Genomic DNA, 25,849 nt, shown 5'->3' on the forward strand with positions numbered 1-25,849 from the left:
GAAACTAATACACTTTCAATGAACTACTTCCTGTCCTTCCCATCCACTCCTTAGCCCACTCTGCTTCAACTTTATACTCTATCATGAATTTATACTGTGCTCTTGGAGTCTGCCCTGACCTTTACGTCCCCAAATGCAGTAGCCTGAAAGCCTGTCTGTCCTAAGGAGCTGTGCCCCTGGCCTGGATGTTAGAAATGAATGACCAGGGAAGCTGGTCAGTCTCCAAGACTCTGAGCTGCATGTGGCCTCCTGGGACTGGTGCATCCCTAGAGCTCCACGATTTGTTGTCCTCATCTGCACAAGCCAAAACAGGGATTAGCCTGACCAGGGAAATCCACAAAGACTCAGAGCCTTGAAGAGGGACTAGATGGTTTGTTTGTTCGCAAATGGGAGAAGGGCACACCTTTTTCTGTGTGCATGCAGGCAAGAAAAAAATAAAAAACAGGGGATGCCCAAGAACTAAGGAGGACTCTTCAAAAGGAAGAACATAGGTGTTTGTGGTGGTTAATATCCAAGAAGGCCAGATCACAGAAGGCCTGGAGAATGGGGTTGTCTGTGTGTCGTGGCATACCCAGGGATAGGTAAGATTCACCTGGAGTTTGCCATTTGGAATTTGAGTTTCATTCAGAAACACAAGACTCTATATTGTTGTATGAGATACCCAGTTCTCCTTCAGGACAAAGTTTGCTGGAGTATCTATTCCCGGCCCTTCAGTGGGTGATGTTTTACCATCCTTTCTCCCTCTGCAGCTTCTGTGATACCCTCACGTAAACTGTAGGCCTTGGCAACTTTTCTCTTTTACTCTAGCAGAAACTCCATTACATCCCTAAGACTCTAAATGAAGGGAAAAAGAAACACACCCACAATCAATCCCACAGACCCAAAACTGAAACTGTTTCAACTTCTTACCCACATCTAGGAAGATATTTTTTTCATAGTTACTGTGGTAGTGTAGATACAATAACATACTTTCTACCGCTTAGTATTATGTCAAAAACCTTTTTTCCTCCATGTTGCTAGTCTTTGTTATTATCTTATTCGGTGACTATGTAATATTTCATCAAATTGATGGACTCTAATTTACTTATCCATTCCCCTGTTACTGGACACTGCTACTCTAATACAGATAATGCCATTATCTCTATAACCAGTGGATCAAAAGCTGACACAGCAGATACAGTCAGAGTCAGCCATGAATTTTGCATAGGGTCAGGTTACAAGTGGTTTCCTCTCTTTAACTTGAGGGCAGCAAAGAGGCTAGAGGGTCCTGGGGAGCAGGGAAGAAATGTATTCCCTCAGTTCCAGACCCAGAAGTCCAAAATCAAGGTCCTGACAGGGTCAGTTCCTTCTGGAGGCTCTGAGGGAGAATCTGCTCCATGCATCTCTCCTAGCTTCCGGTAGCTCACGGGCAGTCACCAGGATCAGTCACCAGGTGACTGTCTCCATCCTCACATGGGTTCCTCCTTAGTGTGCCTTCTACTGCTCTCTTCTTTTATAAGGACACTCATTGTTGCATTTAGGGCACACTCTAATCGGGCTCTCTCTCATCTTGAAATCCTTAACTTAATAACATCTGCAAAGATCCAATTTCCCAATCAGGTCAGAGTGCCATCTTCCCAGTGGACATACTTTTAAGGGGTCACCATTCAACCCACTATAGGAAGAGAAGGCATTTAGATTCATGAACACAGTTAGAATTTGCAGATTCCTGTTTCATACATGTTAGCCTATAATCTGCTTATCCTTACAATATATTAGAAACATCTTTCCCTACCCGCGTATAGAGGATCTCCTGGGTTCATTTTTATTGACTGCTGAGTACAGCATAGCGTGCGTTTCACTGTTACATACTCTTACCTCATTTTTTTTTAATTTTGTGGATTAATAATGTTTCATCAGTATAAATAATGGCAGAGATGAACATCCTCATGCATAGATTACTACCGTGTGTGTCCTTTGTCCATATCTAATTAGTCGTCTTGATAGAATTAATCAAATATCTCTTTTTCTATAAGCTTAATTATGTATGTATATATAGACATATATAATACATATGTGTATATACTAATATTGAATATTTACTAAATGTCAGATGTCAGGCCCTGTGGTGGTATTTCTATATATGATTTCATTTAATTATATCAAAAACATCTAACATAGTTACTGTTGTTATCCTAATTTTCCTCTTCTACACGGAAGAATGCTTTCCAGAAAGGTTAATCAGTTTGCCTGTGGTCCCACAGCTAAAAGAGGCATAGCTGAGATTAGAACCCAATGCCCAGCCATTTAACCACTAACCTCTGCTGTCGACTTTTACACTGAATATATATGTGTGTGTGTATATGTGTGCGTGTATATTATAGACACACACATATATATATACACACATATATATTTTCTGTTCTATTTTTAGACAATACCCTGTTGTAATTGATTGCCATATGGTTTTAACTTTGTTCTTTTATAGCACATTGCTAATATTTGACAGGCTTATTCCCCACTTCCCATTTTTAAAAGTTTCTTACTTTCATCTATTTATTTTTCCAGATAAATGGTAGAGAATTTTATTAAGTTGCAATATAAACCCTATTGGATTTATATTGTACTTGCATTGAATTTATATTAATTTAGGAAGAATTGATACCTTTACAATATTGAATTTCTTATCCAACAGCTAGTATGACTCCATAAAATCTTTCATGTTTCTGAAAGGATTTTGTAGCTTTATTCATTTAAGTACTTCATTTCTAGTTAAGCTTGTTCCTAGATTTTTTTTCTGACTTTCATGTATAGAATTTTTCTTGCATTACGTTTTCAAAACTGATTATTACTTTTGTTATATTTTCTGTTTGTTATACATTATGAAGCTATTAGCTTTTTTATATTAATTTTGCAACCAGCTACCTTTGTAAATTTTTCTAGTCCTTTCTAATATGTTTGTCAGCTGATTTGTCAAGGCTATACCTTTTATTTCAACCTCTTAATTGCTTTGGAAATTATATCTGGAACAGAGACATCATCATTTGTTCTGAACCTAATGGAAATCCTTGGGTTATTTCAACATTAAATGTGAAGCAAGATTTGGATACGAGATACCTTCTAATTTTTATCACGTTAAAAAGTAGCCATTTGTAGGGCACCTGGGTGGCTAAGTTGGTTAAGCGTCCCACTCTTGATTTCTGCTCAGGTAATGAATGATCTCACAGTTGATGGGTTTGAGCCCCACATCAGGCTCCGTGCTGCCAGTGGGGGGAGCCTGCTTGTAATTCTCTCTCTTTCCCTCTCTCTGCCCCTTCCTGTGCATGTGCAAAATAAATAAATAAACTTTTAAAAAATGCAGCCATTTATTTCTATTTCACCAACTCTTACCAGCGGCGGATGTTGAATTTCTTTAAAAGCCGTATAGGTAGCTATTGACTTCCATGCAACAAGTATTTATTGAGTAGTGGCAGACAATGCTGTAGGCAGTAAGTAGTCTCTACCCTTATGGAGAGAGATGGTGCTGGGCTGGAGGGGAGGTTGGAATTTCAGAGAATCAGTCTGAGAAGGCAACTCTGAGGAGGTATCATTTAAGCAGAGACCTGAATTCATTGGTGGGTGAGCTGTGTGAGATCTTCAGAAAGAAATCAAGCCGTGCAATCCAAAATGATCAGTGACCTCCTCTTTGACCTCTCAGTGTGTTAATGAATGAAAGCACATTTCTTAATGTTGAATCATCGGGTACAGCCAAAGTAGATCTCCTTTCATCACAGCGTAGAGTTATTTTAATGGGCTGCTAGTTTGACAGTGTTTAATTTCAGATTTTTGCATTCATATTCATAAGTTTGTCCTGGGGATTTTTAAGACATTCTTTGTCAAGTTTTGTTTTGTACATTAGACTGGCTTAAAAATAGGAATTCTTAAGTTCTCTCTCCTTTTCCTTTTGCTTAGTACCATTTCCTTGATGCAGGAATTATTTGCTTCTTAAAGGACTGAAAGTATTCTCTCATAGAACTAGATGTCCCAAGGGCACTTTGGTGGCTCAGTTGATTAAGCATCCAGCTCTTGATTTCAACTCAGGTCATGATCCCCGGGTTGTGAGATTGAGCCCTGCATTGGGCTCTGTGCTTGGAATGGAGCCTGCTAAAGATTCTCTCTCTCTGCCCACCCCCCACCCCCACTCAAGCATGTGTATGCTCTCTCTCTCTCTCTCTCTCTCTTGCTCTCTCTCTCTCTCGCTCTCTCAAAAAACAAAACAAAGACCCTAGATGAGACTTTGGGTGTAGGAAGGGAACACAACTCACCCAGACATTCTTATGTGGTTTAGTTTATTTTATGCTTATGGATTTATTTAGATTTTCCTTTTTTTCTTCTTCTTCTTTTTTTCAGTCAAATTTGTTAGTATCCGATTGCTTGGAAATTTATCCAGGTTTTCAAATAGGATAGTGGTAGGGTTGGGAAAAATATTGTACCATATCATTTTAATTTTATCTTAGTCCATGATTATTTGCCTTTTCTCATAAGTAATTGTGTGTGTATTAATTTAAGGTTTCTTCCAAGTGTTATTTACATTTAATAAAAAATGCCCTATTAGCAGGACAATGTAATGAATTTTGACAAATGTGTGCAGTTGAGTAACTACTACCACTATCAAAATACAGAATATTTCTTTAACCCCACGGAGTTTCCCCATGCCCCTTGTAATCAATTTCTCCTTCTCCCCAGACCCTGAAACCAGTGGTCTGATTTTTGTCACTATAGAACTGTTTCATATAAATACAGTATCATATAAATAGAATCTCATGGGATGTAGCTTTTGAGTCTTATTTCTTTCATGAAGCACAGTGCTTTCAAGGTCCACCCACTTTAATGCCTGTGTCAGTAGTTTGTTTCTTTTTGTTGCCATTTTTATTGGCATATAATTGACATATAACATTGTATTAGTTTAAGGTGTGCAACGCAATGATTTGATATATGTACATACTGCACAGTGATTACCACAATAAGTTTAGCTTACATCCATCAATTTCTTTCCCATTTGCTGAGTAATGCTTCATTGTATGAATATATCACCATTTATCCATTTGTGGATGGAAATTTAGGTTGTTCACAGCTTTGTCTACTCTGAATATTTGTGTACAAGTCTTTGCATAGACGTATATTTTTATCTTTCTTGGGTAAATCTTCAGGATTGGGTTTGCTGGGTCATATATAAAGTATATGTTTAACTTTATAGGAAACCACCATTATGTTTTCTAAAGTGGCTGTTCTATCCATTTTGCATTCCCAACAGCAGTATATAAAAGTCCTAGTCATTTTGTGACTTGTCAGTCATTGTCAGGACTTTCAGTCCTCTTTCCCCCTTTACTCTTTGGCCATATAAATAGGTAAGTGAGTAAGGGGTGACATCTCATTGTGGTTTTAATTTGGGTTTCTCTAATAGTCTTGAACACTTTTCATGTGTTGCTGCTTTCTATAAATCTTCTTTGGTGAAGTGTTTGGTCAGATCACTTGCCCATTTAAAAAATTGGGAGTATCTCATATTTTTGAGCTTTAATAACTCTTTATTCAGGATAGAAGCCCTTTGTTAGATTTTTGTGTTATACATATTTCGGTTTTGTCTGGGACATCTCTTTTTATTTCCTTAACAGTGTCCTTTGAAGAGTAGACATTTTTTCTTCTTCTTTTTTTAATGTTTGTTTATTTTTGAAAGAGAGAGAAACAGAGTGCAAGCAGGGGAGGAACAGAGAGAGAGGGAGACACTGAATCCAAAGCAGACTCCAGGCTCCAAGTTAGCAGAGAGCCCGACACGGGGCTCAAACTCATGAACCACGAGTTCATGACCTGAGCCAAAGTCTGACCCTTAACTGACTGAGCCACCCATGTGCCCTGAAGAGTAGAAGTTTTTAGTTTTGGTGAACTCCAGCTAATCGGAGTGTTTTGGTTTCATGCTTCTTAGGTGATGTCTGAAAATGTAGACCTCGCCCAAGGTCACAAAATGTTTCTCCTATGTTTTGTTTTGATTATTGTACATAGTGTGGAGGATGGTTGAAGATTCATGTTCTTACATGTGGTTGCCAGTTCTTGCACCATTTATTAAAAATACTACCCTTCCTCTAGTGTGATTTATTTCCTTAAAGTTTTAGTAGAATTCCCCAATGAAACCATGTGGGGTTGGATCTTTCTTATAAGAAAGGTCAATATATTACACCTTCAGCTTATTTAATAGATATGGGGATAATTGGGTAATCTAATTGAGCTTTGATAGTTTGTGTCTTTCATATAGTTTATTTAATATATGCTATCAAATTTTATTAGCATTAAGTTGCTCATCACATTCCCATTTTTCCTTTTAATGTCTCAAGATGGGTAATGATGTCCCTGCTCTCATCCTTGATATTAATGATTTGTATGGTTTTCTTTCAGAATCTTTCTGGCCAGAATTTTGTCTATTTATTGATCTTTTCGAAGAATCAGCTTTTGATTTTATCATTTTTCTTCGTTGTTTTTCTGTTTTCAATTTCACTGATTTCTACACTTTATTATTTCCTTTTCTCCCCTTCCTTTATATTTAATCTTCCCTTTTCTGGTTTTTTGATATGCAACTGACATTATTGATACGAAAACGTTCTTATTTTCTAATGCAGGCCTTTTAATGCCATGAAGTTCTGTGTAAGTATGGCTTTAGCTGCCCCCCACGATCCCACTAGTTGAACATACTATGTTTACATTTTCAATCAATTTGAAATACTTTAGTTTCCCTCATGATTTATTTTTTGACCTATAGGTCATTTGACGTGTTTTGTGTGATTTTAACAAATATTGGGGGACCTTCCAGATATGGCTTTGGAATTGAATTTTAGTTTAAATCCACCGTGTTTGGAAAACACATTTTCTGTGATTGCACTTTCTTTTATATTTGCTGAGGTTTATTTTATAACCCAGTATATGGCTTATTGTGGTGAGTGTGCCAGATGAACACGAAAAGAATACGTGTTTTGCTGTCATTAGGTGTGGGGTGCTATAAATGCTAATTAGGTCAAGGTGGTTTATAGTTTTTCTCAGGCTTTCTCTACGTGCAATGATTGTCTGTGTACTGTTCTGTCAGTTGCTGGGAGCAGTATTGAGGTTTCTAACTTAATTATGGATTTGTATATTTCTCTTTTCAGGTCTATCAGCTTTTGTTTCATGTATTTTTGTTGTTGGGTATATTTTTGTTTTGTTTCATGTAGCTCTAATGTTATTAGGCACATTTTAAATATTTTTATATTTCTATTTTTTTTATTGATTTTATTAGCTGTTGGCTTATCTGTTATCTGTTTGCTTTCCAACCAATTCTGTTTTATTTTTTTAAGTTTATTTATTTATTTTGAGAGAGAGAGAGAGAGAGAGAGAGAGAGAGAGAGAGAGAGAGAGAGAGAGAGAAAGAGAAAGAGAAAGAGAGAGAGAATCCTAAGCACACTCTGTATTGTAGCCTGGAGTCCCACATGGGGCTTGAACTCACAAAGTAAGTGTCAGATCATGACGTGAGCCAAAATCAAGAGTCAGATGCTTAACCTACTGAGCCAGCCAGGTGCCCCCAACCATTCTTTATTGAATATAACTTTGAATCTACTTGTTTGTTACCTTTTTTTTTCAGCTTATTTATTTATTTTGAGAGAGACAGAGACACCAAGTGGGGGAGGGGCAGAGAGAGAGGGAGAAAGAGAGAATCCCAAGCAGGCTTTGCACTGCCAGCAAAACCACGAAACTGAAATCATGACCTGAGCTGAAACCAAGAGTTGGACGCTTAATGGACTGAGCCACCCAGGCACCCCTACTTTTTTGTTACTTTTCATTTTATTAGTTCCTCCTTCTCTTTTCCTTGGATTTTCATGAAGGTGGGGTTTTTTTTTTTTTTCATTTTCAATGTGTTTTTTTTCTTTTTGAATTAAAGACTGTCAATTTATTTTCACTCTTTTGTATGTAATAAAATAGGCAGTTTTGGCAGCATTCCCCAAGTTTTTATAGGAAGCATAATAGTTACTGCTCCTTTCTAAAATTTCTGGGACAAATTGTGCTTTTGACTTTTTTAAATTAAATCTGATTAGACTTTCTAAAATTCCCAAATGATTTGAGTTTTTGTTTCTTTGTTCCTACTTGTAATTTATTTCCAAGTTGTCAGAGACTTAGTCATCTCTGCTTCTAAAGTTTTCTTTTAACCCAAGTAGGTAGGTTGTATGAAAGGAGTCATGACATGAGGTAACAAACCCGTGTGACTATTTTCCAGTAAAACTTTATTTACAAAAAGAGAGAGAAGGCAGGGTTTGGCCCATGGGCTGTGCCAAATGCTGTCCCGAAGGGACCCATAAAACATTAATTTGTGTTATGTTAGTTCTTATATTTCCTTTAACATTTCCTTCTGAACCTAAATCAGAAAAGAAAACAAAATACAGTCACAAGTTATTTGAGGATGCTTCATCTTTCAAACATTTTGCCTTCCAACCACCTATTGGTACTTTTATAACTTGAGAAATTAATTCACGAGTTTGTACAAATACTGCATTCATTTTGACATTACTCCTGATTTAGTTCCAATTTTAATACACTATTATAACTACATCTTAGAACAACTTAGATTTAGTAGATCTATCAATTATCATCTTTTTCTCTATAATTTCATTATTATATTACATGATAAATTATTCTGTTATCAGATCTAACTCTCTGGTTACCCATGTGTAGGCAGCAAATAATTTTCTCTTAATAAGAAAGAAATTAATGCTAGGTTTAACACAAAGGGTACAGTTTCCTATTTAAGGAAGGGGTTAGTTCTTTTGCAGAGGTCATTTTATATATGTATATATAATTTATTGTCAAATTGGTTTCCATACAACACCCAGTGCTCATCCCAACAAGTGCCCTCCTCAATGCCCATCACCCACTTTCCCCTCTCCCCCACCCTCCATCAGCCCTCAGCTGTCAGTATTTAAGAGTTTCTTAGGGTTTGCTTCCTTCCCTCTCTGTAACTTTTTCCCCCTTCCCCTCCCCCTAGTCTTCTGGTAAGTTTCTCAGGAGCCACATACTAGTGAAAACATGTGATATCTGTCTTTCTCTGCCTGACTTATTTCACTTAGCATAATACTCTCCAGTTCCATCCACGTTGCCAAAAATGGACAGATTTCATTTTTTCTCATTGCCAAGTAGTATTCCATTGTATATATAAACCACATCTTCTTTATCCATTCATCAGTTGATGGACATTTAGGCTCTTTCCATAATTTGGCTATTGTTGAAAGTGCTGCTGTAAACATTGGGGTACAAGTGCCCCTCTGTATCAGCACTCCTGTATCCCTTGGGTAAATTCCTAGCAGTGCTATTGTTAGGTCATAGAGTAGATCTATTTTTAATTTTTTGAGGAACCTCCACACTGTTTTCCAGAGCGGCTGCACCAGTTTGCATTCCCACCAACAGTGCAAGAGGGTTCCCATTTGAAGAGAGAATTTTTGATCTATCTTCCAGATTCTCTAAATGTATTTCCACAGTTTGTTGCCAGTAGAATACGTTTCCTTAAGTTTATCATGAGAACCATATCTTGCATGGTAACCAAACCCCTTCAAGGGAAATACATTTATGCCTCCCTGAATTACAATTCAACCTTTGTCACTTATGTGCTCATATAAAGTTAGGTCCAACTCCATTCTGTTCCACTGAATTATTATCTGTCTGTGAGTAAATGATGTATTATTTATAGTGACTTTGTTGTAAGCTTAGTGAAAGGAAATGGTGGTTCCACTTTTTTTGTTATAGTGTTTTTTTTTTCTTTAGTGATACCATGCAGTACTTTTCTTTCTCTGTCTGGCTTATTTCACTTAACACAATGCCCTCCAGGTTCATCCATGTTGTCACAATTGGAGTGATGTTGTCACAGTTGGAGTGATTTTTTTTTCTTTTTAAAGACTGAGTAATATTCTACTATAGATAGGTAGATATAGCTAGGTATAGATATAGGTATACACACACACACACACACACACACACACACACACACACTTTCTTTATTCATCCATTTATCTGTGAACAGAAACCTAGGCTGTTGCCATACCTTAGCTATTTCAGACAATGCTGTAATGAACATGGTAGTATGGATGGGTATTTCTTCAAGATACTGATTTCATATTCTTTCAATGTATACCCAGAAGTGAGATTGCTGGATCATATGGTAGTAGTTCTATTTTTAATATCTTGAGAAACCACCATATTATTTTCCGTAGCAGCTCTACAAGTTTGCTTTCCTACCAACAGTGTGAAAGGGTTCCTTTGTCTCCACATCTTCACCAGCCTTCTTGATGAAAGACATCCTAACAGGTATGAGGTGATAGGTTTTGGTTTGTCTTTCCCTGGTAATTAGTGATGTTGAGCACCTATTCATGTACTTGTTGACCATCTGTATGTCTTCTTGGAAAAATGTTCGAGTTCTTTGCATTTTTTTTTTTTTGCTAATGAGTTATGTGAATTCCTTGTATATTTTGGATCTTAATCCCTTATCATATATATAGTTTGCAAATATTTTCTCCCATTTAACGGATTGCATTTTCATTTTGATGTTGGTTTCCTATACTGTATAAAAGTTTTTCAGTTTGGTGTAGTTCCACTTAATTATTTTTGCTTTTGTCGCCTTTGCTTTTAGTGTCAAATTCAAAAAATCATTGTCAAGACCAATGTCAAGGAGATTACCTCTCATGTTTTCTTCTAGGACTTTTATACATTCAGGTTTTACATTTAATTCTTGAATCCATTTTGACTTGATTTTTGTGTATGATAGAATAAGTATCCAGTTCATTCTTTTGAATGGAGATGTCCAGTTTTTTCTAATATTGTTTATTGAAGAGATTATTCTTTCCCCACGGTGTACTTTTGGAAGACTTGTCAAAAATCAATTGACTGTATATGCATGGGTTTACTGCTGGGCCCTCTGGTCTGTTCCATTGATGTATGTGTCTGGTTTTTATGCCAATACCACACTGCTTTGATTACCATAGCTTTGTAATATAATTTGAAATCAGAAGTATGATGCTTCGAGCTTTATTCTTCTTTCTCAGGATTGCATGAGCTATTTGGGGTCTTTTGTGGCTCCATATGAATTTCATGATTGTGTTTTCTCTATCAGTGGCAAACACCATCGGGATTTTGCTAGAGATTGCATTGAATCTGTAGATAGCTTTGGTAGTATGGACATTTTAAACAATATTAATTCTTGTAATCCATGAACATGGAATATCTTTCCACTTCTCTGTGCCTTTGTCAGTTTTTTTTTTCGTTTCTTCTTATGTTTTTTTATCAACATGTTATATTTTCCAGTGTACAGTTCTTTCATCTTCTTGGTTAAATTCATTCCTAAGTATTTGCTTTTGATGCTTATTATAAATGTTTTCTTAATTTCTCTTTCCAGTATTTTGTTCTTAGCATATAGAAATGCAACTGAGTTTTGTATATTTGATTTTGTATTTTACACCTTTACTGAAGTTTTCATTTATTAGTTCTGACTGTTTTGGTAGAGTCTTTGGGGTTTTCTATATATAAGTTCCTGTCATTCGCAAACAGAGATAATTTTACTTCTTCCTTTTAATTTGGATGCCTTTCCAGTATTTTTGTTGCCCAATAACTCTGGCTGGACTTCCAGTACTGTGTTAATTAAATGTGGTGAGTGTGAACATCCTTATCTTTTTCCTGATCTTAGAGGAAAAGCTTTCAGCTTTTTACTGTTGAATATGATGTTAGCTGTGAAGCTTGTCATACATGGTTTTTATTATGTTGAGGGACTCTATCTGCACCTAATTTGTTGAGAGTTTTTAATCATAAAAGGATGTTATTTGTCATGTTTTTTGTCAAACGTTTTTTCTGCATATATTAAGATGATTTTATAATTTTTATTCTTCATTTTGTTAATGTGGTGTATCACTTTTATTGATTTGTGTATGTTGAACCATCCTTGCAGCCAAGAAGTAAATCCTACTTGGTCATGGTGTAATAATCCTTTTAAAGTTCGGTTGAATTCAGTTTGCTAATATTTTGTTGAGGATTTGTGCATTTGTATTCATGAGGTGTATTGGCCTATAAATTTATCTTATTGTAGTGTCTTTGTCTGGCTTCGGAACCAGGGTAGTTCTAGCCTAGTAAAATAAGATTGGAAATGTTCTTTCCTCTTTAACTTTTTGGAAGAGTTTGAGAATGATTGGTATTAATTCTTCTTTACATGTTTAATAGAATTTTCCAGTGAAACCATCTGGTTCTGGGCTTTTCTTTGTTCAGAGGTTTTTGATTACTTACTTAATCTCCTTACTAGTAATTAGTCTGTTCAGATTCTTTATTTTTTCGTGATTCAGTCTTAGAAGTCTTGTATGTTTCTAGGAATGTATCCATTTCTTATAGCTTATCTAATTTGTTGGCATAAATTGTTCATAATTGTTTCTTATGATCCTCAGTATTTCTGTGCTGTCAGTTGTAATGTCTCCTCTTTCATTTCTTATTATATTTGAGTCTCCTCTGCTTTTTTTAGTTTGTCTAGCTAAAAAAAGTTTGTCAATTTTATCTGTAAAAAACCAGTTCTCAGTTTCATTGATATTTTTCTTTTGCATTTCTAGTCTCTATTTCTTTGTTTCTTGGAATGCAGTTTTCCATATACATTTTAAAATAAATTGGAACTTAATATTATGAATTAAAGTCATAAAGACTCCAAATGACATTAGGTTCCATTAATGTACTGGCTTTGGAAGGACTGACTAATTTAGTTATGGAGTTTTCTCATTTGTACATATGGTATCTCTCTTTGTACAGGACATGTTTATGTCTTCAGTAAAGTTTATTGTTTATCTGTTCTTTTAAAATGTAAGTCCAGAACCATTCTTGTCAAATGTATTCTTACTTGTCCCATATTATTCTGGTTTCCAATTATGAATGGGTTTTTTGTTTTTGATTTTTTGCTATTGCTTTGTATGTATTTAGGTTACTTCTAGCCAAATGAGCAACACCTGTATAAACTATAAGCTTTGAAAGTGGTCTTTCAAGGGGCATCTGGGTGGCTCAGTTGGTTAAGCGACCGACTTCAACTCAGGTCACGATCTCACAGTTTGTGAGTTCCAGCCCTGTGTCGGGCTCTGTGCTGACAGCTCAGAGCCTGGGGCCTACTTCAGATTCTATGTCTCCCCCTCTCTGTACCCCTCCCCTGCTCTCACTCTGTGTCTGTGTCTTAATAATAAATAAATGTTTAAAAAATTTTTTTTTAAATAGTCTCTCAAGTTTTCTAAGTTTACTATCTCATAATTTGCAAATAGATTGAGTTTTGTCACTTCGTTTTCAATATCTTTCCTGAGTATTTCATTTCTTGACTAAGTGCATTGGCTTAAGCCACCAAAACAATATTAAAGAGAAATGGAGTTGGTAAATATGTGTGTCTTGTTCATGATTTTGAAGGAAAGAGATTCAGTATTTTACTCTTTAATGTGAGGTTTACTGGGGTGTTTTTTTTTAATTTTTAAAATTTTTTTTAATGTTTGTTTATTTTAGAGAGAGACAGAGTATGAGCAGGGGAGGGGCAGAGAGAGACACAGAATCTGAAGCAGGCTCCAGACTCTGAGCTGTCAGCACAGAGCCCAACGTGAGGCTCGAACCCACGAACTGTGAGATCATAACCTGAGCTGAAGTGGAATGCTTAACTGAGCCACTCAGGTGCCCCAGCTCTTTTTTTTTTTTTTAAAGAGTCCTTACATTTAAGTACTGCCCATCAATTCCTATTTTAGTTAAAGTTTTCATTAGGATATTTATTGGATTTTATCGAATGTCTTTTGGCATGTATATAAATGAAGACTGCCCCTATGACAAGTGCCAGGAAATCTTAACTCAAATTGGTTTAAGCAAAAAGTGAATGCATTGGCTTTAATAACTAAAAACATACAGATAAAGCTGACTTGAAACCAGCTTGACGTAAAGGCTCAAACTGTATCACCAGGATCTGGCATTCCTTACAGACTCTCCCCTTGTGGCCACTTGATATGCTATAGCAACTCTAAAATCCATGCATTTAGCTCAAATGCAGTAATGGGGGGGAGGGGGAGTGATAGGTATTCCTAGAATTCCATAAGATGTCTTATTTCATCTCACTGGTTTTGGAAGGGCCTTAAGCTTCCCCTGAATCAGAGAATCATTATAACCAGGATAATGTGATATGCTCCTTTGCTTAGATGTAGAGCACAAGCTTCACCCTTGAACTGGGTAGAGACCCATCCAATACTCATCTGCTGAGAGGAGAGGAGTAAGTGCATCCCCAAGACAAAGCTTTGGTTTTACTTCCCAGCATAAGAGAAAACAAGTACTACACAACACAATAACAGATGTCACTTTAGCATCTATTGACTCTACCATATGGCTTGCCCCATTAATTTCTGGTAGCAATACATTGTCTTGATATATTTGCTGATGATGAACCATCCTTAGAATAATCCTTATTGAGTCATGGTTTATGCTTTTGATGCACTGATTGGTTCCATTTGTTTATAATTTTCCATCAGCACTTTGTAAGTAAAACTGATCCCTGGTTTTATTTTTGGCCTTACTTGTATCATGTTTTGGTGCTAAGATTATGTTTGGTACCAAATATTAATGGGAAAGTTTTCTTCATTTTTATACGGACTGAAATAATTTAAGTGTCGTTAGAATTATCTTTTATCAAGGCCAGATGAAAAAAAACAACTGGAAAAAGGATCTAGAGTTGATATGGTTTTTATAACAAATGTTTAAATAACTTCTTCAACTGTTCCATAGTTTTTACTCCTTTATTGAATTTAATTTTTTCCCCAGAAATAGCATTAGTTTCTAGATTTTAAAATTTGTTGCCATAGAGTTATAGATAATAATTTCTTAAAATTTTAAATTCATTTAATCTCTTTCCTATTCATGGTTACATCACATTTCTCTTTTCTAGTACTTGATATTCTATTTCCTTTATCTTTATTTGCTTCAGCAAATGTGCATATGTTTTTCACAGGGCCAGCTTTAGGTTTTATTTACATATGTATTTTCCCTTTTTATATTATTATTTTCAGTTTCTCATAGTCTACTAATTTCCTTTGGTTTATTTTGTTATTTTTTTCTAGTTCATAAAGTTGAAATTCTTGGATCACTTTACTCAGAGTATAGCTTTAGCTGCTGCCACATCATTTCACATGAAACAGTCTCTATCTTTTTTCTTCATTATTTTTTAGATAGTTCATAATTTTCATTTGGATCTTGTGCTTGATCTGAGGTTTGGGTATTGAGGATGAAATTTCTTAACCTCCAGAAAATTGGGTTTTTATTTTAATTTGATTAGGTTGTAGCTAGAAATATGATCTGTAAAAAATTGCACCTGTGATAGAATTTATTATGCTCTTCTTTTTAGCTAAGTATATATGTGTGTGTGTGTGTGTGTGTGTGTGTGTGTGTGTGTGTATACACACTTATCAATTGATTTAAGGGATTCTATGTTTGGCTTCTATGTTGTTTATGACTATTATCCTTTTTATTTTTCAAAGTGTCAAATTCAGATTTTTTTTTAAACATTTACATTAAAAGTTTTGTGTCACTTGTTATTTTTCAAATGAGTAAAATGTTAGCACTGAAAAATTCTTAGGTGTGTCATAGAATAGCCTCTCAGTTCTACTAATAGGGAAACCGAGATCAAGAAAGGAGAGAGGCCTTGTCTGAAGCCACATAGTAAATCTGGTGAATCTGAGCTCTTTCTACCATACTTCATCCTCCAAGCATCCTATGACCAAATTGCTTCTGTATGAAACTACAAGATTAGATGATCTGATACAGGTGAAAATGGAAATGATGACCAAACATAAATAGTTATTGGTCTTAGAAGGATGAGTTAATAAATGATGAGGAGTATGTGGGTGTGAGTTCTTCACTCAGTGACCCAGGTTCTTATTTGGTGTCTCCATCATCCCCTAGGGCATTTGATTATCTTCAGGATCTGACTGGCAGACAAGGGAAAAGAGAGGGAGGGATGGATTCCACATGAGTTTTTATGAGCAGACCTAGAAGCAACATACGTCACTTCCACCCTCTTTCCATTGCCAGAACCCGCATATGGCCCCAGCTAAGTGCATAGCTTTGTGTAGCTGTGTGGCCAGGAAAAGAAGGGAGTTCGGTGGACATCGATTTAGTTCCTACCACATCACATCCTTGGCTGGAGAAGAGCCCTGAATGTGGATGTGGGGAAAGAAGCTAGGTTGAGCCCAGGGCCTCTGGATCTGGGCATCAGGATGAGGTTCCAAACTGAGTCTGGAGGACAGGAGCTTTTGTTGGAAACTGGGGCAAAAGCCTAGAAGACCTAGAAGGGTCCAAGAAGATGGACTCCTATATGATGGAGACAAAAGATCCCAGTCTTCTTTTATGTATTTCCAAACACCATAAGTATTACATTTAGAATAAGGAAATATCTTTAAAATTGTGTCATGGTTGGAGCTTCCTGTTTTAGCTGTTCAGAGAGTCAAAGACTAGTGTGCTCCTTGTTACACCCACACTTTTCGCACATGAGCACATGTAAGCGTGTGCACACTCTTGCGCACGCACCCTGAAGTCTTCCTGAGAGGGTCAGGACCCCAAGACAGCATGAGAAGCAGCAGATGTTCTTGCAAACCCTGCAAGTTCTTCAAGATTAAATGCCGTATAAAGCACACTGCATTATTATCTCTTCTACTTTTTTGGAAACCAGATTCTTGATTCCTCCTTTCTACTGTTCTCCTCTCTCTCTCTTTCTGTCTGTCTCCTCTTTCTCCTTCTCACTCCCCCTTCCCTTTCTTTCTCTCACCTGTTCACTCCCTCTCACCCTCTCTCCCTCTCTTATAAAGGCTGCATATTATTGAATATAGGTCATGGGGTCAACCTGATACCCATTCAGAACTGCCTCCACACTGTTGCCAACATTTCCCTTTTTCCTACTCCATTCTCCACGAGCAAATAGGGCATCTTTCTGAGAATGAACATGTAAATTTCTTTGCATTTTTCACAAACATCTTGGTTGTGTGCTTGCCTCCAGTCTCTTGGGCTCAATTATCTGAAAATAGACCCTCATTTGTCTTAGCCCAGGCTTGGTTAGTTGCAAATAATAGAAACCTACTCCACCTGGCTTAATCATGAGAGGAAGATTTGCTGGAAAGGTACAGGGATAACTCACAAATCTCAAGTCAGCAAAGCTTTAGGGAACCAAAATCGTCAACAGAAACTGAGGCAGCAGCTGGCTCTGTCTGTCCTCATCTTTCTCTCTCCACCCGTCTGCTTTCTCTGTTAACCTGTTCGTTGTCTGCATTGATCACCTTTCTCTGCTCTCCCATAGTGGCTTCACATGGCAGAATATTCCATTCTAGCCCCTTACGACAGTTCTAAGCTTGATTCGAATCAGAGTGACCTAATTCAAGATTCTCTGGACAAAGGGCCTGATGGATAGGCCAGGTGTCCACCAACTGTGACTGGTGAGGTAGATAGGAAGCTCTGGGTAGCAAAGACATCCCTACCGCCTAGCTAGTGAAGATCAGAAATCACAAAATATTTTAAATATCCTAAAATGTAGCACTAAGAGAGTGTGTTCCAGTGGTTTTGGGCTTGTTTCTGCGACCGACTGTGACAGTGATAATGACTGGGCTTTGAACGTCCTTTCAAGGACGTTAAGCTGGGAAGATCCATTGTAGCAGGTGATACTCACAATACGACTAACCCCATTTCATAGGGCAGGGCTTGGGACTTGCAGAGAATGGTGACACATCCAAGCCCCCACACGTGCATCATCTGCAGAGATAGTGTTTGAATCCAGCTCTGACTCAGTCCAGTCTTCCTCCAATGTTCCACGCCTGCCTTTATGTTACTGTGTATGTATATATGGTATGTGTCATCTGAAAATGATGGTTAAAAAAATAATACTCATATTTTTCTTATAGGCTTGTTATTACACTAATATGGGTTGGGTAGAAGCATTTTGGAAACTACAGAATATGATATAAACATTATTATGATCTCTTTATCCACTTACCTAGCCACTTACCATTCTGTCGAGGTTTATATTAAGTGATGGCTTGATTCAGTATAACTTCCCTTGTATGTTGTTTTGTTAGGGGGTGTTTATAAGGAATGATGGGCAGAGCAGGGAGAAAGGAGACGAAGACAATAATAAACTTCTGAAATATTAAGCCTGCAATGCATTAAGATGTCAACCCTGCTTGAGTTTTGTTAGGGTTTTTTTTAAAGGTTGGTGTGTGTGTGTGTGTGTGTGTGTGTGTGTGTGTGTGTGTGTTTAACCATGTTGACATTTTTAGCTATTCCAAATTGAAATCTGAATTATCAAAACTGCTTATGCTCCTGTATTTCTGTCTTGGTAGAAAGTAGACCCACCACCCATAAGCCAGAGACCTGAGGGCATCTTGGACTCTACCCTCTTTCTCGAACCCCACATCCAACTGTCCACCAAAATACCTATTCCTTCAGTATAGTTTCTTCAGTTAAAAGCACTTAAAACCCCATTCATCCCCAAAGAGCCCTACTGTTTTGTTGTTTGTAGTTCATCCTCAGGATTGCTACCAGTTTTCTAAGATGTGCATTTGAGTGTGTCGCTTCACCTGCTCAGAGCCCCTCAGTGGTTCCCATTCTCTAAAGCCCAGGCACTTAGTTTGACTTACAGGGCCCTGCCTTTCTCTTCTCTTGCCTGAACACATCAGAGTGCTTGGCATACCCTGAATATACCATCACCTTCCAACTCCAGCCTTTACAGGGACAGTTCTTTCTGCAAAGATGCTCCTGCATCCTCTCTCTGCATTGTACAGTCTTCTTTATCCAACAAGTTGTGACTTCTTGAAGGTATCTTTCCAGATGCAGTGAGAGAGGGGGATAGTCCTGTCCTTATCTGGCCTGCTCTCAGCTCCCCCAGCTTTTCAAATATATTCACATTGTCACTTCTGATAACACACAGCAGCGATTTAAGTACCAGCTCCTCTCTAGACTTGAAATCCTTAAGGGCAGAAATTACAATAGCCTTGCTTATATCCCCAGGACCTAGCACAGGGCCTGGCAAAAGATGACTCAATAAAAATTATTTGAATACATGAATCAATCAGCTGTGTCCATGTAAAGTCATGTTTCCTTAGAGGAAAAGAAACTGTATTGAAGCCAGCTCCCTGTGACCCTGTGATTCTAAGAGGGTCTGAATCAGGCACTGGAAGAGTTTTGCCTTCAAAGTCAACAATCAGTTTTATTGTACATTGCTGTCTCTTTAGTAAAGCAAGAAAACATAATCTAACCTTGGAAATGTGCATGGCTCTGACATGGGTTAAAGACAACATGAGATATCTTAGGACCATGTCAAATGTTGACGTGGGCCGTGCTGACGGGTGCATTCCAAAGTGGACTGAGGCTATTTCTTGTCTTACTGGAATACCATCTGGATTCAAATGTTAATGTTCAATCCAATTTGTTGCTAAGGCAACCAAGTTATAGGCCATCTTCAATTTAGAAAAGGTGATATTGCCAAAGTCATTTCATAAGTCAGATATGTGAAAAGCACACTACATTTTCCAGGGTGAAGAGTGATATAAATGGTAGCTGGAACCTACACAATTGTATTTAATCTATATTGTTGCAGTGCTTATGCAAGATAAGTTGGTAAATCCCATGTCTTCTGGGTCACAGCAAGTCTCAGAGCAGTCTGGCTGTGTACCCATGAGCTTTCCAGTATTCCCCAAAACTAACTCAGGATATACTGTGTTTAGTCCAGAGGTTTCAAAACCTGGTTCAGCATCTGGATTACCTGGGAAGGATTAAAGATTCATTGGTTCAACTTTGGACCTGTCTCATTAAAATCAGAATCTCTACTGGGCTCCAGGAAAATACACCTATTTTTAAAGCTCCCAGGTGATCCTGGTATTATTTGTGAATTGCTATCTAGCTTTCTTGGATAGCACTGCATTTTTTTTTTCTTCCCCTGCTTTGGTACTGGGAGGTGGCTTCTCATATTGCTGCCCAAGGTCAAGGTGGTAGTTATGTGGGTAATGACGTCTGAGGGTACCATAGTTCCTACTGACAAAAGATGAACTTGGATATCCTTTGAAAGCACTGACACTAAGCTCATCCTGGTGTCTGGACCAGCACTGCTGATGCTCACAGGGGCAAGCTCTTCCATCCTTGCTAAAGGGGATAACCGAGAGCCTGAACACAGACCATTGATGCTACAAAGACCAAAAACATTATCAGAATCATGGGATTCATTAAAAATAACTTATAGCTCCTTTTCTCCCGTATCCTTCTTATCTTAGGACTCAGGCCTAAGTTCCTAGCACAATCTGATTATAAGACACTGTATGGGTAACTCCTCCCCAGACACTAACCCATGATCACTGGATATTACGTCATTGCTATGACTGTCTTTCTTATTATAATAAGCTACAGTGATGAGCCCACTATGCCTTTTGTGCATAACAAAGCCCTCACCAGACTCAGCCAACCTAATCCAAAGATGAACCTAAATTGGGTTCAAGAGAGAATCCTGAGAAGGCCTGTTGAGTTGGGGGAAAAGTAAATAATTTGTTAGAGTTTGTCTGTTAGATTTCTTAGAGTATTATAATAATGGTTCTCAATGAATCATACCTTCTTGTGCCTTCTTGTGTGACATTGTCACTCTTCCCAACAAGAGATGGGATCTAGTTTCTCTGACTTTCCACATCTGTGTTGACCATGTAATTTTCTTTGATCAATAGACTGGGGCAGGAACAATGATGTGTAAGTATGGACACTAGGTCTTTAAAGGACTTAACTTTAAATGTCCCATTCTCACCCCCTAAGGCTACCATTCTGTGGAGAAGTCCAATCTGGTCTTCTGGAAAATAAGAAATCAAATGAGAAGCATCAAAGTATTCTAATCCGTAATCAACTAGACATATGAATGAGGCCATCTTGGGACCTCCAGCCCCAGTTTAGCCTTCAGATGAGGGACTACAGCTACATAAGTGATCCCAAGCAAGCTCAGCAGGAAAAACAGTCCAGAGTGCTAACATACAGAGTTATGGCAATAACAACTCATTGCTGTTTTAAGCCCCTAAATGTTGAAATACCAATAAGTATCTGATTCAGTACTATGTCTTTATATAAAAAAAAAAATGCATGCAAAATTGAAAGCATCACATATGATCTATCTGTAGTAAAGCTTGCATTCTTCCAGAATTTTGATATTTAACTGGAGACATATACAGTGTTTTTATTCTTTTTTTTTAATGTTTTTATTTATTTTTGAGACAGAGAGAGACAGAGCATGAGCAGGGGAGGGGCAGAGAGAGAGGGAGACACAGAATCTGAAACAGGCTCCAGGCTGTCAGCACAGAGCCTGATGCGGGGCTCAAACTCACGAATCGCGAGATCATGACCTGAGCCAAAGTCAGACGCTTAACCGACTGAGCCACCCAGGCGCCCCTACAGTATTTTTATTCTATTTGATGCACAATTGAGATTCTACTGTACATGCTATTTGATAACCTGCATTTTTCATGTAATAATGTACTCATCATTTTTGTATCTCATAAATAATATTTTATATGATTTTAATGACTACATAATACACCATTGTTAAGATGTGCATAATTTATTTAGCCAGTTCCTGTTAACTGGATATTTTTCTACTGTTGTAAATAATGCTGTGATGAAAGTCCTTGCACATCAGTCTTCTCACCCATAAATGATCATTTTTGTTAGCACATTTTAGGGATAGTATTGCTTAATTATTTTTGCCAATGTAATAAAAAAAGGAAGAATATTTCACTAATTTTCTTCCATTTTACTAATCATTTGCATTTACCTTCATATGGGAATCTGTTGATTTTTACTCCCCTTTATGTATCTGGGAACTTGGGAATACAGTCAGTTCAGACCAAAAATGGCTTATGCATTCCTAAAATCACCATACTTTGCAAAATTGCACAGTAAAAACTGAAGGGATTAATGGGAAAATGGGATCAGCAACATACTAAAAAAACTTTATCAGTAACAGCAACAACGACAAAAAGAACATAGGAACCTACTAAAAATGGTAGCACAAGTTTACATGTTAAATGGTTACAAATACATGAATACTACCATAAATAGTCTTTTTTTTTAAGTTTTTGTTTTAGTGCCCCAGTACTCATCACAAGTGCACTCCTTAATTGCCATCATCTATTTAACCCAACCCCACCCACCTCCCTTCTGGTAACCATCAGTTTGTTCTCTACAATTAAGAGTCTGTACCTTGATTTGTCTCTCCCCTATTTTTTTTCCTTTGCTTCCTTGCTGTGTTTCTTAAATTCCACATATGAGTGAAATAATATGGTATTCTATCTCTGACTGACTTATTTCACTTAGCACTATACTCTCTAGCTCCTCCATGTCATTGCAAATGGCAAGATTTCATTCTTTTTTGTGGCTAATATTCCACTGTTTGTGTATGTGTATATGTATACATATATATATACACACACACCATGTCTTCTTTCTCCATTCATCAATTCACGGACACTCGGGTTGCTTCCATATCTTGGTTATTGTAGATAATGCTGCTATAAACATTGGGGTGCATATATCCCTTTGAATAGCACTTTTTATTCTTTGGGTAAATACCCAAAAGCGCGATTGCTGGATCACAGGGTAGTTCTGTTTTCTACTTTTTGAGGAACCTCTATACTGTTTTCCAGAGTGGCTGTACAAGTTTGCCTCTCCACCAACAGTGCAAGAGGGTTCCCCTTTCTCCAGATCCTCACCAACATTTGTTGTTTCTTGTGTCATTGATTTTAGGCATTCTGACAAGTGTGAGATGATATAGTAGTTTTGATTTGCATTTCCCTGATGATAAGTTATGATCACCTTTTCATGTGTGTGTTGACATTTGGAGAAATGTCTGTTCATGTCTTCTGCCCGTTTTAATTGGATTATATGTCTTTTGGGTGTTGAGTTTTATAAGTTCTTTATATATTTGGATACTAAACCTTTATCAGATATATTATTTGTAAATATCTTCTCCCATTCCATAAGTTGCCTTTTAGTTTTACTAATTATTTCCTTCACCATGCAGAAGCTTTTGATTTTGATGTATTCCCAATAGTTTATTTTTGCTTTTGTTTCCTTCACCTCAGGGGACCTATCTAGAAAAAGATAGGTCATGTCAGAGAAATTACTGTTTGTACTGTTTTCTAGGATTTTTATGGTTCCAGGTCTCATGTTTAGGTCTTTAATAACATGGTCTTTATTTTGAAAAAGACTTGAAGTTTGCATGTGGAAGAGAACATGAGGTTGAAGCTTATGAGTTATTATGAACGGATGGGAGGAAGTTAGTCTGAAATGGGAGGGAAAGTTGGAACACCAGATGTGGCTGATAACACATAGTGAACTGAGGGAGCAGGCAGATGTTTGAGGCGTGTGTGTGTGTGTTGTGTATTTTGTGTATTCCTGCATGATTCAGTGCAGTTGGGTGTAGTTTTCTGCATCACCTGTGTTTTTCCTGTATGAAATGACATGTAATCAAAACCTGTGTTATGTTCAAATTATTCCCTAATAGACAAGCCTGCATTTTCAAAATAAATGTCATAGCAGAACTGACTTTCCTGAGCTTGCCATCTTTGTCTCCTTCAGTCCTGCTCTGTCTGCATCCAACCTCATGGAAAATCTTCAAAGTTCTTGTACCCCTTTAAAAGTTTCCAGGGCCCATGCAGGCTTTTCCCATCATTGTATTGTGAAACCCCAAATCTCTGGGGATATGGAGAGAACGCACCAGTTGCTTTTCTAGAATCCAGACTTAGTTCTATCTGACTCTGTAGCCCCTCTCTTCTTCCTATGCCAAGCCAAGTGACTGTGGGTCACTGAAAAATGTTTTGTTTTTTTTAAGGTAAATATGTAGGTTGAGGTAAAAAAAAAAATGAAGTGGATTTTTTTTTGAAAAAGCATCAGAAGAAAGATTAGTAAAGTAAATGCTCTCCACTAGAAGAAAATGTCAACCTCTGTTTTCTTAACAAAAACATATAATTTTACCTTTTTTCCTTTTGCTTGGTATATGCGGACAGCCCTCTTACCTTTCAGGTCCTTAGTTGACTCACAGCTAGAACAGAGGGAGGGAACAAACACATTTCATGCAAGGTCTGAGAAAAGGGTGGGGAAGAAATGTCTGTGTTAGAACTGAATGACTTTAAGTAAGATCGCCTCCATTGGAATTAGCCAAAATAGAAGCGAGATGTGAGGGGAAACGAAGTGCCCTTTGGGAACAAATTAACCATGAGGGTGGAGAGGTGGCACCAGGTGTAAGTGTGGGATAGAACCCTTTAAGAGCCACTGGGAAGCAGGAGAGGACATGGGTTGAGCAGGACGCAGAGAGGCGGTGAGGGCAGTGCGCCCTGCCCTGGCCATCGCGCAGTGTGGCAGCAAGTCGGAGCCCAGTGGAGCCCTTGGCAATCTTGTTGACACATGCAGGACATCAGACAGTGATAAACTCTTCTATTGGGAAGAGTGTCAGCTGTATCCACGATGATTAACATGCTTCTACACATTAAAATTAAGCACATTTAAATTCTGTTTTCAACATGTAGGACTTGCTCAGTGATACTCAGGGGCAAGACACATCAGCTTTCTTCTGCTTTATGGATCAAATGAAACATCTCATCTTCCACTAGTGGGCCTGGCAGCTCATCCAAGCCCAATTATTGTTGCACCCTCTCCCCCTCGTATCCTTTGGGAACATAATAGAACTGCAGGCTGACCCACTCACTACAGGAAGGTCCAAGAAGGGCCTCTTAACTTTGGCTCTTTGGGTTGCCTCTGAGCTGTGAGTTGTCCAGGCCCAAGGTGCTCTGGAACCTTTGCTGGTTGTGGTCAGTCCCATCTTATCAAGCTCAGCAAACAGGATATTGACCAGGGCTTGGTGCTCAGAATGTCTCCATTCTAACATGTCTGTGTCTTTGCAAGTAAGATAATCCTGCTGCAGCCTTCCACGCTGCTATGCTTGTATTTAGGGTCAAGCCATACCTCTCTCATGTTCTTGCTGCAACACAAAAGTCTCCTCCTCCCTCTGTGAGGTGGAGTTGAAGGGTATTAAATAGAAATTCCTCCCTGTGTTGAAGGAGCTCAGAACTCACACTTAAAAGGACAATTGCTTTTAATTATTATTTTAAACAGTTCATAATAACCTCCTTTTCTTCTTCCTCCAAAAAATCTACATACCTCTTTAATTTATCCATCAGGCACTTACTACATATTATCAATTTGTTTCTAACTGAGGCCCTTAAAAGTGGGTGTTATTATTATTTTAAAAGCAATGGAAAGAGCTAAGCAATTATTCAGGGTCAATTATATGCAGGAGTAAATCTAAATAAAAGAAGTTTCAACCTCAAGCCTGACTCCACAACCTAGTTTCTTACTCCTAAATGGTATCTTCCCGATCAGTGCTTAAGAAGATAGCCCTTGCTGTCTGGTTCATTTTTTCCCCATGTAAAGCATCAAACATTTATTACCTTACACAGTTTATGAGGGTCAGGAATCTGAGAATGACTGAGCTGAGTGGTTTTAGCTCAGGGTCCAGTTGTTAGCTGAGGGTGTATCATCTGAAGGTTTGACTAGGGCGGGAGGATCTGCTTCCAGGATGGCACATTCACATGACTGTTAGCAGAAAGCCTCAGTGTCTCACAACATGGGCCGCTTTTATGACGTGCCAGATGGTTTCTGCCAAAATGAATGATACAAAAAAGGGAGAGAGAAATCACAGTATATTTTATGACCCAGCCTTGGAGGTGGAAGGGGACCACACATGGATGTTATTACCAGGAGACAGGGATCACTGGGGACCAGCTTAGAAGCT

The 25,849-nt window shown here is 37.8% G+C and overlaps 1 protein-coding gene across 14 annotated transcripts in view; it reads left to right on the plus strand.

Moving 5' to 3' along the window:
* Positions 1-25,849, plus strand: part of PTPRT (protein tyrosine phosphatase receptor type T) — a 1,064,810-nt gene that overhangs the window by 704,397 nt on the left and 334,564 nt on the right. The gene's annotated exons all lie outside the window — the stretch shown is intronic.

The sequence above is a fragment of the Felis catus genome, chromosome A3 (genome assembly GCF_018350175.1).
Source record: "Felis catus isolate Fca126 chromosome A3, F.catus_Fca126_mat1.0, whole genome shotgun sequence".
NCBI lineage: Eukaryota > Metazoa > Chordata > Mammalia > Carnivora > Felidae > Felis > Felis catus.